The sequence below is a fragment of the Sapajus apella genome, unplaced genomic scaffold (assembly GCF_009761245.1).
Source record: "Sapajus apella isolate SASKATOON/1434 unplaced genomic scaffold, GSC_monkey_1.0 scaffold39, whole genome shotgun sequence".
NCBI classification, from domain to species: Eukaryota; Metazoa; Chordata; class Mammalia; order Primates; family Cebidae; genus Sapajus; species Sapajus apella.
Genome location: NW_022436979.1, coordinates 9,765,808 through 9,781,038, shown reverse-complemented (window position 1 = coordinate 9,781,038; position 15,231 = coordinate 9,765,808). Strand labels below are relative to the sequence as shown.

At 36.2% G+C, this 15,231-nt stretch overlaps 1 protein-coding gene across 3 annotated transcripts in view; it reads right to left on the bottom strand.

Annotated features, from left to right (window-relative positions):
- WDR17 (WD repeat domain 17) overlaps positions 1 to 14,190 on the bottom strand; it is a 120,062-nt gene extending 105,872 nt beyond the window's left edge. Inside the window, exon 1 of one of the 3 annotated variants that reach the window (XM_032298696.1) lies at positions 13,950 to 14,190. The gene's annotated coding sequence lies outside the window, so the exon portion shown is untranslated. The remainder of the gene's footprint in view (positions 1 to 13,949) is intronic. The other 2 variants (XM_032298695.1, XM_032298693.1) reach the window with 2 other exon arrangements.
- Between the last annotated feature and the right edge of the window lie 1,041 nt (positions 14,191 to 15,231).

Here is a 15,231-nt window from a genome sequence, read left to right as displayed (position 1 = left end):
TTCTTCTTCTTCTTCTTCTTCCTCCTCCTCCTCCTCCTTCTTCTTCTCTGTCTCTCTCTCTCTCTCTCTCTCTTTTTGTTGTAATCATTTTGTTTCGATTCCTCATCATCTCCCTGAACTCTAAACTTCAGAATGCCCTAGGAATCAGTCTTGGGTCTCTTCTCTACACCTGTTCTCTTGGTGTTCCTATACAGTTTTAGAAATTTAAATACCATATAAATTTACCACAAGTTTTTATCTTGAGTCTAATTCAAATTTACAATTTCCTGTTTAACATCCTCACATGGATTTTACATAGAATCTCAAATTTAAGTTATTAAACTTACGATGTTTCCCACAAAGTATACTCCTACTTGTTTTTTGTTTTCTAATTCAGTAAATGGCCACCAGTCTGACTACAGTAAGTAGCCGCTGATGACTGCTGCTATGGTTTGACTGCATCTCCTACATTTCATGTGTTGGAAACTTAATTCCCAAGGTGGCAGCACTGAAAGGAGGGCCCTTTAAAATGTGATTAATCATGAGGGTTCTGCCCTCGAAAATGAACTAATCCATTCACGGATTATTGAATTAGTGGATCAATGGATTAGTAGGTTATGATGGGAGGGGAAGTGGTGGCATTACAAGACTAGAAAGAGAGACCTCAACAAGCATGTTAAGCATGTTAGCATGCTCACCCCCCTGGCTATGGACTCCCTGCACTGCCTTTGAACTCTTCAGAGTCCTGACCAGCAGGAAGGCTCTTAGGCTTTTACCAGATGTGGCCTCTTGACCTTGGACTTCTTAGCCTCCATAATGGTAAGAAATAATCTTATTTTCTTTACAAGTTACCCAGTTTCAGGTATTCTTTCGTAAGCCACAGAACTAGGTATAAAAATAACTGATATTTCCTTAATTTGATTCAATATGAATCACCTTCTGGTGACAGAGACATTCCATTTGAGACATGTATGAGTATGTATGTGTATGTTAACACTTTAGTGAAGACTATGTGTAAAGTTTTCAAAGCATTAAGAAAGAGAGACTATTTGCAGTACTGCTAATAAAAACTGGGTTTTGTTTTTCCAATTTGAATACATTTCTTATTAGTTTACATTTCATGACTTACTTATTAAAGACCCCATGACAAAAGTAATCAGTACATCAAAAGAGATATCTCCACCCCATGTTTACTGTAGCACTGTAGCACTACAACCAAAATATAGAGTCAAACTTAAAGTCCATCAACAGATGAATGGATACAGAAAATGTGGTATATATACACAAAGAAATATTATTCAGCCATATAAAAATAAAATGCTGTCATTCATGGCAACATAGATGAACCTGGAAGACATGCTAAGTGAAACAAGCCAAGAACAGAAAGGTAAATAATGCATGTTCTCACTCTTGTGCAGAAGCTAAAAAAAAAGTTGACATCATAGAACTAAAGAGCAGAATAGTGCTTATGAGAAGCCATGATAGATAGCAGGGTAGGGGAAATAAGAAAAGATTGATTTCAAAATACAAAATTACAGTTATATAGAAGGAATAAGTTCTAGTGTTCTAAGCACTATAGAAATACAATAGTTAATGATTATTTATTATATATTTTCAAAGAGCTAGAAAAGAGGATTTTGAATGTTCCCAATACAAGATACGATAAATATTTGAGGTGAGAGATATACTATACTGATTTGATTACTCTGTATTGCATGTATCATAAATATGTGCCCCATAAATATATATAATTATGTTTCAATGAAAAAAAAATTAAAAAATGATAAAAAGCCCATGACAAAGATCAAAATATCAGTAGAATTGGAGAGATAAGCAGTAAAATATAGTTTTAATTAAAAATATTATACTTTTACATCTCATGCCAGTTAGAATGGCGATCATTAAAAAATCGGGAGACAACAGATGCTGGAGAGGATGTGGAGAAATAGGAACACTTTTACACGATTGGTGGGAGTGTAAACTAGCTCAACCATTGTGGAAGACAGTGTGGCAATTCCTCAAGGACCTAGAAATAGAAATTCCATTTGACCTAGCAATCCCATTACTGGGTATATATCCAAAGGATTATAAATTGTTCTACTCTAAGGACACATGCACACGAATGTTCATTGCAACACAGTTTACAATAGCAAAGACCTGGAACCAACCCAAATGCCTATTGATGATAGACTGGACAGGGAAAATGTGGAACATATACACCATGGAATACTATGCAGCCATAAAAAACGATGAGTTCGTGTCCTTTGCAGGGACATGGATGAACCTGGAAACCATCATTCTCTGCAAACTGACAGAAGAGCAGAAGATCAAACACCGCATGTTCTCACTCATAGGCGGGTGTTGAACAATGAGAACACATGGACGCTGGGAGGGAAGCATCACACACTGGGGTCTGTTGGGGGGAAATAGGGGAGTGACAGTGGGGGGTGGGGAGGTGGGGAGACATAGCATGGGGAGAAACGCCAGATATAGGTGATGGGAGGAAGGCAGCAAATCACACTGCCATGTGTGTACCTATGCAACAATCTTGCATGTTCTTCACATGTACCCCAAAACCTAAAATGCAATGAAAAATATATATATTATACTTTTATATTCCAGTTGAGGAATTTTGTTCCAAGAAGTTTCAAGACTCAAAGTTCTATTTTGTTCATAGGTTCAATACGCCTGCAGTCACCTGTGCTATAGGGGCATACAGCTGATTCAGCTTAAAATAGCATTTCTAGCAGATCCTGACAGAGGCTCTTCCAACTTTCCACTTAAACACCATAATAAAAATTTGTTGTTTGCCTTCCCACCATCTCCATTCCCTTCTTCCTGCAATCACTACATTTGTCTTCGATGATCCTCTCCTCTGCTTCAGTCCAAGTAGGTAAAATTCCAGTCCTTGAACTACAGCAGGTGATGCCAATTTACACTTATCATTTCTCCAGCCATTTTAACGGTTCAGTGATGGGAAAAAGCTTAAATGCGTTTAATCTGGAAATTTAGGACTTTAATGGGCATTACTAGAAAAAGAAGCCTTCTCTTCTGGGGACTAACCTACAGATAGTCTGAAATCAGAGATAATATAAGTTTTTTTACTATCATGAGGAGACATGTAAAATTGCTCCAGGCTACTACCTGGAGCTTGAAAAAAGCACAGTAGAGAGGGGCTGAGTCACAATGACATCAGTTTAACACTGAAGCTAGTTATGAATGATACATACAATCATCCAACCCTATCTTTATACTTTTTTAGTCACATGAGCTAGTAAAATGAGTGTATTTTCTGTTGCATACAACTGAAAGAATCCTAACTGGCACTTATCACAGGAAAAATACACCAAAGAACTCATGGTCACACATAAAAATAACGCCTCAGCATCAACGACATTGTAATCTGGGAGGAATTTCCTCTACACACTAAGGTACTACAATCGGTGTCATAGGTACTACATGAAACGCACTACAGTGTCATAGGTGGACCATCCACACTGCTGCTAGAAATTTTAAAGGCCTTTCTCCCAGGAAGTATGCATAAATATACATTGTCATTGCCTCACTAGATGTCCCCAGTTTAGAAAAACAAGATCAATGTCAACCAGAAAGTAACAGAGCTACTAATCCATGCATGGCCTGGGAGCTGTGGACTGTCTTTCTTATTTCTATCATTTCTGTCCTTCTTCACTCAATTCATGACCCCTGCCCCTATATTTTACTCAGTGACTATGGTTCTTAGAAAAAACATTGGGAGAAGAAGTGAGATAAGACGGTAGTACTGTACTCTAAGGAAGTGTAACTCTTTAGCAATATATTATAGGTGGAAGCAATAAGTATTTTTATTTTTCCTGTATTCCCCCATCGATTGAATCAATGCAGAGAAAAGAAAACTCCACCTCAGGAAAAAAGAATCTAACAGATAATAGAAAGCCTGCTAGACAATGCCTAATAGATTAGGATATTGACTTAAGATTTCTATCAATGTTGATATAAGAAGGAGATTTGATATTGATCAAATAGTGATATAATTGATCCAGTATTCAAGAAGAAAGAGTTTGGGGCCGGTAGATACTTACACATTCTGTGTTTTGGTAATCAATAGCCTACATGAGCCTCTTCTCATTCAAGAGTAGGAATGAGCATAATATCAGCTAAGATAAAGAGGCTGGTATAATATATATACACATACAGTTAACTATCCATACCTACATATATTAAGGCAAATCCCAGGGCTAATTTATTTCTTTACACTCTTATGAGAACCTAAGAATTTTGTAAAAATATTACGTACAAGCAGAAAAAAAAAAAAAAAAACCAGATTGGCATCATTTTTCACCACTGCACAGAATTCCCAAATCAGTGGTATAATACCTTTATTAAGCTGAAGGACTATTGTGATCTTGCTTTTTTTTTTTTTTTTTTTCTTTTTTTGAGACAGGGTCTCACTGCATCAATCAGGCTGAGGGGCAGTGGCCCGATTATAACACACTGCAGCCTCAAACTACTAAGCTCAAGCGATCTTCTTGCCTCAGCCTTCTGAACTGAGGCTACAGCTGTACACAAACACTCCTGGCTAATTTATTTTTATTAAAATAAAAGATAGGGTGTCACTGTTGCCCAAGCTGATCTTGAACTACTATCCTCAAGTGACCCTCCTGCCTCAGCCTCCCAAAATGCTGATCTCACTCTTCTCTAAGTAGCCAAAGTATCACACACGTGTGAAGGGAAGACAAACAGAAAGACATTCCATACATGGAAAGATTTAGAAGGCAATTTACACATGTATTCTTCAAAAATTACTTGAAAAATACTACAGTCTTTTTAAAAATGAATAAAAACAAAGAGCTCAAATATGAAAGTTAATGTATTTTTTAAAACATATTAAGCAAAGAAACTGGAATATGGTTATGAAAATGCAAACGATAAAGTAATGACTGAAAGAGAAGACAGATAACCTAAAATGTTCGTTACAAAAACTTTAAAATCTTATATTGTTTTCCTAGGTACCAGAACTTAGGAGAAGAATAGAAGACAACGAAGTACGCTAAATTTCTCATTTAACACAGATAATCAATAGACACAATTTGTTTCCTAATATTTAGGGAATAATCAATTCACAACATTAGAAACTGACTCAGTCATCTTATAATTTAAAGAGAACATGAAATTATAAAAATTATGAAACAAAATCTTGGATTTTATTATTTTGTTAAAACATATAAAGTTGAAAGAAAAAACTGGAAAAAATATTAACATATACATAAAACATATTTCTTAATATGAAAAGAGTAGTTATAAATCAATAATTTGAAAAAGTGTATGTAATTTAAAAGGCATGTTACAGTTATGGTTCTGCATTTAAAAATTCAAATATATATATAAATATATATATATATATATACACATATACATACACATTAACAACTAAAAGAATATACAGCTTAAAGTAAATATTTGGCTATTTCTGGATGGTAAAATTGGGGGAAATTTATCATTCCATTGACTTTTTAAACTTTCAGTAATCACTGCACAATTCACTCATTCACTCAATAAATATTTATTGAGCAATAACTATGTGCTAGGCAAGAACCGAAAAAAAAAAAAAAAAAAAGTTTAAAAAGTCCCGCATGCCCAGAGCTTTTATTCTTGTAGCAGGGAATCAGAAAATCAGCCCAGTAGCTCATGTATTTAATCCCAGTGCTTTGGGAGAATAAGGTTGGAGAATCACTTGAGGCCAGGAGTTCATGCCCAGCTTAGACAACACAGGAAAACCTTCTATCTACAAAAATGCAAAAATCAGCCAGACGTGGTGTATGTAACTCTAGTCCCAGCTACTCAGAGACTGAGGTGTGAGGCCATGTGAGCCCAGGAATTTAAGGCTGTAGTGAGGTATGATCATGCCACTGTACTCTAGCCTGGATGGCAAAGTGAGACTCTGTCTCTCTTAAAAAAAAAAAAAAAAGAAATCAGCAAAACAAATAAATAAATTTTATATACATATATATAGGTATACACGTATATATGTATCTGTGTAATATATATCACAATTATATATATATATGTATATACACACACACATCTCTCAAGAAAATTTGTAGAATAGAGAAAATTAAACTAAAGTAGGGAAAAAGGACAGGGAGTTGTGGAAACAGAGCTCACATTCTAATTTTTTAAAACGTGGTATAGGAAGGCCTCATAGGTTGATACTGAGCAGACATTTGAGAGAGGTGAGAGAGCCAAATATAAAGACATCTGGTGAAAAAAGCTTGCTAAACAGAGGGAGCACAAAAACAAAGACTCAGATATGTTTCTGGGAAGATCTGAGAAATAGTAAGAAAAATCAATGAAAGTACCTCAAAATGTCTATTAAAAGGTCAGAGTCATACTAGGATGCAGAGATTTAAGGTAGCTTTGTTAAATTCACTTATATACTCTTCTGAACTGTGTAATTTTTCTGTAATAGAAATGTATTGCCGTTTTTACTAAAAAACAAAACCCTAAAAACATGCTGTTGAAGTATCAGTGTTTAAAACATCAATATACTATATACTCAGAGCTATGCAAAAAATGTTTTTCATATAATCTATAGGTGCTTACTCTTTGGAAAACATCTGGAAAATGCAGGAAACTGAAAGGAATTTTTAAAAAATCATCCATTGGCCCACTAACTTGGGCTCTTCTTGTCTAGTATCCATAATTCTAAGTGAGCATTATTCTCACTGTGATATGTAGCATCACACATTATCAAGAATAAATAGGATTTCAAAGATCTCCTAATCAGAATATTTTCAAGTGTGATTCTCAAATCTTTCACATCAGAATTAATTTAGAAACTTGCTAAAAATGCAGACCTGTGAATCACATCCCAACTATAACAAACCAGAACTTTGGAGTGGAGCTTTTCAAAATCACTCTCAGGCAATTTAAATGCACAGTAAGGCCTAAGAACTACTGGCCTAGTTCAATGACTGTAAGGATTACTTAGCAGAAAAACTGCCTTTGGTTTCTTCTACTGACTGAAATTAATCTCTTAAATGTCTAGTTTGCCTTTTACATGCTTGAGTTTACCTGAGCATTTCTGAGTTTACCTTTTATGAGTTTGGCAGGGAATGTTATCTAAGTATTCCCAATATGTGTCAATTCATGACCTTCTTAAAAGCTTAGAAGACAAAATAGGTCACAAGTACAGTATTAGCCTACATTAAAATCCTGGATTAGGTATCAAGTAGAGAAGAATATAAAGACATTATGGTAGTTCTAGTTTGGGCTCACAAAATGACCACTTATACCAGTATGAATTCCATGTTGGTCAACAAAACACAGGAGTTACAGTAAGACCAAACACTGAACATCAAAAGAGCAAGACACTGATTCAAAGACACAGAAAGATGAACGGAGTTATTTTCCTTATACATCTACATAAACTTATTTTTTTACTTTCCTGCATTTTAGCCATGAAAATGAAAATTATATGGATTTGAATCTTGGAACTAGATTTATCCAGGTGCTTAGAGGATTACAGAATCCTTTGTGCTGCAACATGGGAATAATTTTTGATTTGATCAAAGAAGTAATCAACCTTTACTTCAATAGGCTTATTCATATACCCTCAATGTGACCATTCTGAGAGAGTGATCCAAAGAATAACAGAAAAGGGAGAAGTCACATATTTTCACGTATCAACTAAGAATTTCTGAAGTAAATATTCCATTGATAGAACACTATGAAAGGAAATAAGTAAATATTTGTCATATAAAGATACAGGATTATTTCTTTAGTACAGTGTGGCAAAAAATATAGCCCTATTTTTATAAATAGAATCACTGCTCATGAAAAAAAAAGACTTGAGGAATTCTACCATAAATTGCTATATAACCCCCAGGACATTTGCTCCCCTTCTAATTGACCTCCTCTGTGAGTTGGGTTTCATATGTGAGTTTTCTTTAAGCAGTATGAGGCTTTATGCTTATCTGTCTATCAAACTTAGGATTCCCATTTGAAGTCACCTAATGCTGGCATATTCATGTTCTGGGAAAAGGTGTTAAAAATTATTTTGGCAGCCCGGTGCAGTGCCTCATGCCTGTAATTCTAGCACTTTGTAAGGCCGAGGCAGGTGGATCATGAGGTCAGGAGTTCAAGACCAGCCTGGTTAATATGGTGAAACCCTGTCTGTACTAAAAATACAAAAGTTAGCCAGGCGTGGTGGGACACACCTGTAGTCCCAGATACTTGGGAGTTTGAGGCAGAAGAATTGCTTGAAACTTCTGCTGGAGGTGGAGGTTGCAATGAGCCAAGATGATACCACTGCAATCCAGCTTGGGTGACAGAGCGAGCCTCCATCTCAAAAAGAAAAAAAAAATTATTTGACAAGTCGATTGCATAAAACCAGAAAAAAAAGTCAAACAGACACTTAGAAGCTTGAATATTAAAAAAACAAAAACAGGGCCAGGCACAGAGGCTCATGCATGCCTATAATCCCAGGACTTTGGCAGGCCAGGTAGGGTGGATCACTTGAGCCCAGGAGTTCCAGACCAGCCTGGGAAACATAGGGAGATGTCTTCTCTACAAAAAGTTTTTTTAAAAAATGGCCAGGAGTGGTGGTGTGTGCCTGTAGTCTCAGCTACTCAGACGGCTCAGGTGGGGAGATTGAGCCTGGGAGTTTGAGGCTCAGTGAGCCATGATCACACCACTGCACTCCAGCAGGAGACCCTGTCCCAGAAAAAAAAGTGAAAAGAAGTGGGAAAAAAAGGGTCTACATAAAGTCACTAAACTTGAAACTTTCTTCAGTATATGCATTCAATATATTGACAGAGGCCTGAAATACATCTGATCTTAATTTGCTAAGTAAAGAGCTATATCACCTAAGGCAGGGTTCAGACACAGACGTGCTCAGTTGCTAATCTACATATTAGTCTGCCTGTCAAATATTATGCTCTTAGCCAACATAAAATTCCCAGAAACATGAGCTAATTAATTAATTATTAAGGTGAGACATTATGCCCAAAAAGCTACTATTTATATATAAATTTTAATGAAACATATCAACTATTATATTTTCAGGAACAAGTTCATTTATCTAGTAGTGTATGGTATTCCCAAGACAAGCTTCAGAAGTAGAATAGTACATGAACATTACTAGCTCAAGAGGCGACCAAGTCGCCAAGAGACGTGGTTACCTGTTGATCTAGTAATGTTCATGTACCATTCACCTGCATGGCATAAAGTACTCTGTATCAGTAGTTCTCAAACTCCACTTTGCATAAGAATCACTTGAGCCTTGTTAAAACACAGATTTCTGAGCCCCTCCCTCAGAAATTCTGATTTGGTAGGGACCTGGCCTAAAAATATGCATATCTAATAAAGTCCCACGAGATGCTGATACTGGTAGTCTAAGGTAAACTTTGAGTAACAGTGCTGTAAGTAGCATCTAGTACCAAAGTGGAAGAAAGCCTAGAAAATAAAGGTATTCAACCTTACAGTTTTACCTAAGAATAACCATAAGTTAGGCTTCAGATATAACTTCCAAAAGCATCTTATTTCTAATATTCTTAACATTTAATTTTACGTGTGATGGCTACTTATGTACCATGGAGTGCATCGGGATCAGAAATTTCTAAGGTAACCAGGTCTCAAATCACAGGTGACTTTGCAGCAAATCTTATATTAATAACCAAACCAATAAATTATATGTGTTGGGAAAATACTTTGTAGCTAATAATTTAAGTAAACTTTCTATATGATGAGACCAAAACATGTGCATATTGTTTATTAACTACAACAATTATTTTAACCACATGAAAATGATTTAGACTTTAATTATTTAAACTTTTGACTTGGTCACTTAAAAAAAGTACAACACAAGAAAAAAACATGTTGGTGATCCATTTTGCAGCTCTGTAGAGAGGCAGCACAAAACTGAGTATTCGTAGAGCCTGAGGTTCTAAGACAACTTTTCCCTTACTAATTTTGAGAACAAAATGTTTATGTGTTTAGTATCCTTACTAATAAAATAATGGTGTTAGAGTAACTAGTCTTAAGGATCCTGCTATCATAAATTCCAAAATGACTCCTTCAAACCTGTTTACCTTAAAAATAAAATGTTGCATAATTCTTTTCATTAAAAGTCACCCAAATGTCTTATCTTAAAGAATCAAACTTAAATGTTAGCTATTTCTTATTAACCAACTATTCAATTTTTGAGACTCCATGTGGAGCTATTTGTATTTGATAATGAAGGGTTTTTAAAATAGCACATTAAACACGAGTGCTTTGTAGAATAAAAATTATTTTCTACTTTCCAATTTGAAAGTAAGTTTTTTGTGTGCATGATATGAAACTGAACTTATTATACATCATTGTAAATGAGTCTGCCTAGGATACTGGTACATGCCTACAACTAAAAAAACATGACGAATCTGGAATAAGAAAACAAGAAACCTAAGCATAAGAAAAATTGTTTAAGGACATCTATCTTGAGTTTTCCATCTCACAGCATTTGAATTTACAAAACAAGTATTGACTGTTATAACATTCACTGACACATGAAAATTTATTTCTTATACTTTTGCTAGAATTTATCTGAACATGACAATTATCAATCACCCTTATCACAGCAAATAACATTGTTAAATTACCTCCTGTATTATCTTAATTATAGATTTATGTTACTGTCTGTTTCTATGCTACATTTCTTAAATTGGAATGTAGAATTACAGAATTTTATAAGACAGTTTACTGAACTATACTTTGTAAGTACATTTAACATAATAAAAAGTAATACTTTTATAATTATATATAAAAATTATGTTACTCAAGTAACTGAAAATGTGGCATCTGGAAGCCAGGTGCCAGCTTTGGCTCTAATATCGAGTTCTTTCTTTCCTTACAAAATTTAGCCTATTTGAAATGTTTGACTAGTCACTGAAATTATATTTGCCTAGTCACTGAAATCAGATGAAAACAACCTGAACTCTGTCTTCTAACGTGACAACCCATACTTTAATCACGGGAACTTTTCAAATCTTTCTAATGAATCATAATGGGATTTTTTTTCTTTTACTATACAAAGCTGATGATTTTACAGTATTTCTATCAATTTTTATTACCAAAGTTGCAAGTCCTTCGTGAACATTTTAAGTAAATTTAAATAAGAAAAAAGTTTTTCTCTAGGTTTTGTTTTCTTATAGAGTAGATTCTTTGGGAGAATTTCTAAAATTCTCTTCAGGTGTCTGTATCTAATTTCTTGCTCAAAAATCTCCAAGGAATAGTCTTACCCACAATGAAAGAATGATCACAATGCTATTATAACAGGATAAAACACAGTCTTGGATATTAAAAAGTACCAACCAACTCTTGAGTTTCATACGTTTCTGACAGAAAAGAAAAGGAGAGTAAATTAATAAGAAATTCCTTCCAATGTCCTCATATGGCTTTTTTTTTTTTAGACCAAGTCTCAGTCTGTCGCCCAGGCTGGAGTGCAGTAGCGCAATCTTGACTCACTGTAACCTTCGCCTCCTGGGTTCAAGAGATTCTCATGCCTCAGTCTCCAAGTATCTGAGATTACAGACATACACCACCATGCCCAGCTAATTTTTGTATTTTTAGTAGAGATGGGGTTTCACCATGTTGGCCAGGGTGGTCTCAAACTCCTGACCTCAGGTGATCTGCCCGCCAATGCCTCCCAAAGTGCTGGGATTACAGGCGTGAGCCACTGTGCCTACCCTATCCTCATATGATTTCTATAAATTAATATACTTTCGATGAAATCTCTGTTCCTGAAGACACTCTGGAAGATACATGACTTCACTTTAATATTTCCATCTGTTAAATGGAACAGATATACAAAATGTAAAATGAGATAATTCAGTAGTTGTCAAAAGCAGCAATGATGCTTGCGTATACATAATGATCAGGAATGGCTGGGTAAACTCTAAGTATTCAGTATTACAATTCAGTAATCTGATGAAGTGGTACCTTTCTTGCATATATTAGATTCTAAAGAAATTCTGGAATATAGGAAGAAAACGTGAATCCTTCAGAACTGTTAGAATTTCATTTTAGTCTTCATTAAAGTATTTAGGCAACAGAAGTAGGTACTCTGGAGAATTTACACATATATTATTAATAGTGACAACCTAATCATTCATGTTGAACTTCTAGTATCCATCAGGGTAAAACAAACAAATAAAAACCTGTTCTTAAACTTCTCCAAGTAATTAAAAAACTGCCACTGGTGCTGTCCCTCCATACCCAGACTAAAGGACACAAGATAAAGTGTATAGAAAGCAGTAATGACAAAAGCACTCCAGCCCTAGTCTTCTCTCTACTGGCCGCTTTGTTTTTCTGGCTTAAATTAATTGATGGCTTTCTAATCTATGGAATTATTATGGGACTAATGCGTAACTTAAAAAAATTAGAACACCACTACTTATCACTAGAAATAAGAAGAATAAAGAATTTTAAAACTTTCAAGTAAGCATATTTAATGTCTTCTTCAGATGTCCACAGTTCTTTAAGCAGTTCTGTTAATATCAACACAAGAGAAAGTCAGAACGATGTAAATTATAAAATTCAACTAGTTGTTTTTACATAATTTTGTGGAATTCACTCAAGAGCTTTACTTTCCATGTATGCCCTTTGAAATAGGTCATTGCTTTAAAACATCCCAGGAACTCTGAATGCAATGACCTAAAGCTACAATTTGTAACATTAACCTCTAAACAATCCAGTAAAGGATGTTTCCCAAAATATTAATGAATTGACAACTTTTCAAAAGCACTTAATTACTTTATTTAATTTTAGGTCATAGGAGGGGAAAGGTTCTCAGATCACCTATCTCAGATGTCTACTTTCAAAACAGTTAGATAAAACTATTATCAATTTTCTTGAACTCTTAGGCCAGTGAAGCAGAATCTCAAAAGGATATAAGAGTGCTTCCTCGGTAGAGTTTGTAATCACCACCAGCCCAGCATCAGCTCCAGGCAAGCAGGGCGTAAATCTACAAATCAATTAATGCTTCAACTGTTGTGGAGTTCAAATTTATAAATTCTCATAAATTCGTTGTCATTTATTTTCTAATTTTTACAAACCAGAAATGTTATTAGAATCTTAAGAATGGCAGTTACAATCTCACATTGTTGAGCTTTGGCCGTTCGTACCCTTTTATAATGAACTTGTTTTTCTTTGTGTTAGTTTTCTCTAAAGGGTATTTATGAAAGATTCAGAAATGTAACATCTCTCTTTAAACCCTTGTTAAATATATATAGTATGTATATGTATACATTAATATGCAAAATAACTTATTTTTGATACATGGTTAAAGGTTTCATTAATTTTCATTCAAATCGATTGCTTTTAATTAATATAGTTAAAAAGTCTCCTTAAATTGTTTGTTCCTTTTAATCTCTGCATGCAAAACAAGTCTGTTTTTTGGAGAGGGGAGGACAGCAAAAATTGTATTTTATGATATACTTAATACATAGTATACGTGTCTTATATCCAATACCGTCTTTTTTCTGGAACACATTTCCTTTTTACTCAAACCTTTCTTAGTACAACCCTACTGATAAGACCATTTTCAAAGGGGTAAATGATCTATACAGAAGTGCCTGGCCAGTGGAGTGATGAGAATAGCAATCTAGGCTCTAGTCATGCAAATATTTAATAATCTTAAAAATTAAAACAATGTCCCTCGAAATGTCCATAGTTTATACCGTAGTGGTAGTTTAGATACATAAATATTTGCTGCTTGCCTTGCCTTGTGATAATCAGGTGTGTGGCTCTGAAACTTAGGGGATTATCTTCTTAGGCACCATGGTGTGCAAAGCCCTGCAAGACGTACATCGCCCTGGTCCGCGATCACAGGGCGGTCAGAGCCCCTGTCACACGACGCCGCGACAGTTCAAGCATGTCACCCTCTTCAAGCCTGAGCTTCCCTGGGTATCTCTGCGGCCCCACCAGCTTCTTACCTGGAGGAGGAGGCAGCTGCAGCAGCGGACAGCGGGAGGTGCTGAAGCGAGAGGGCGCTGCTGCGAGGCGAGAACTGCCGACGCGCGGACCCGCCCTTCCCTCCCGGCCTGCTCGCCCCGGGCACCCGGGACTGGGCGGCTGGGCCCGCGGGCTCCGAGGGGCGGGGAGGCGGGCTCCGCAAGCCCCAGCGCGGAGCCACGTTGCAAGGTGCTGCGAGCTGGGTTCTCCAGGGTCGGCCCCGGAGGCCCACGTGACAGGCACACTGGCCGCTGATTGGAGCGCCTGAGAGGCGGAAGTGGCTCGTGACCCAGGGAGACTAGGCTGAGGGGGAAGTGGTTACCTGGCAACAGGGAAAGAATGCTGAAGGCGCAGCGCCTCCATACTAAAGCGAGGCTTTGGGCAGAGGGTTTGCATTGAGGAAAACTGTGAACCATCAGCGTTTCACCACCTAACACATTTTTTACCGAGTCTGCACTTTCTAGGAAAATGAGTCAAATATACACTAATCATCCTGTCTCCTTCTTGGGGGACCTGCGGGAGGGGCTTGAACCATTGCCTGGAATGTGAGTGCAGAATGCTGTCTCGCCTGTACTTCATTATTGTCTGATTGGGCCCAAGTAGGTCTGTGGGAGAGCTCAATGGATAAGATTATTTGTTTATATTAATCGAGTTGTATGTGATTAATGTATCTGCCTTCACAAAACTGACATTTTCCCTGTGGGATCTCGTTGAATGGGAATGGTTGGTGTTGCCATTCCTACTCGATTCTCCGTATCTCTGAAATATTTTCACTACCTGTGGCCTTTATCCGACACAGTAGAGAGAATAAGCCTCCAAATACTTGAAATAAAGTGTATCTAATGACATTTACTGAGAACTAATCATACTCCACTCTGAATAGTTAATAAATGAATGAATGGTTGACCTCAACCAAAGTCCCTGGACCTAATTTCTACCCTCCTATGCAGTAGATTTTAATGCTCTTTTTTTTTTTCCGAAGTATTCTCTGCAGAGACGACTACCTACCACAGCACTCAACATCCTATATTGTAAATTAAAATTTACTTGAATGTTGGATTTCCATATAAAGAATAAACTTGTTAAAACTAAAATCAGTTCTTACAACTCTGTCCCTTATATTTTCACAAAGTATCTGATGAATAGCTGGTCTTCAATAAATGCTTGCTAGATAGGCAGATAAAGAAAGAAAGAAAGAAATTAGCACTTAATACCAGAGAAAGTATAAGGGCAACAACTAAATATATGTATTAAGTCCTAAAA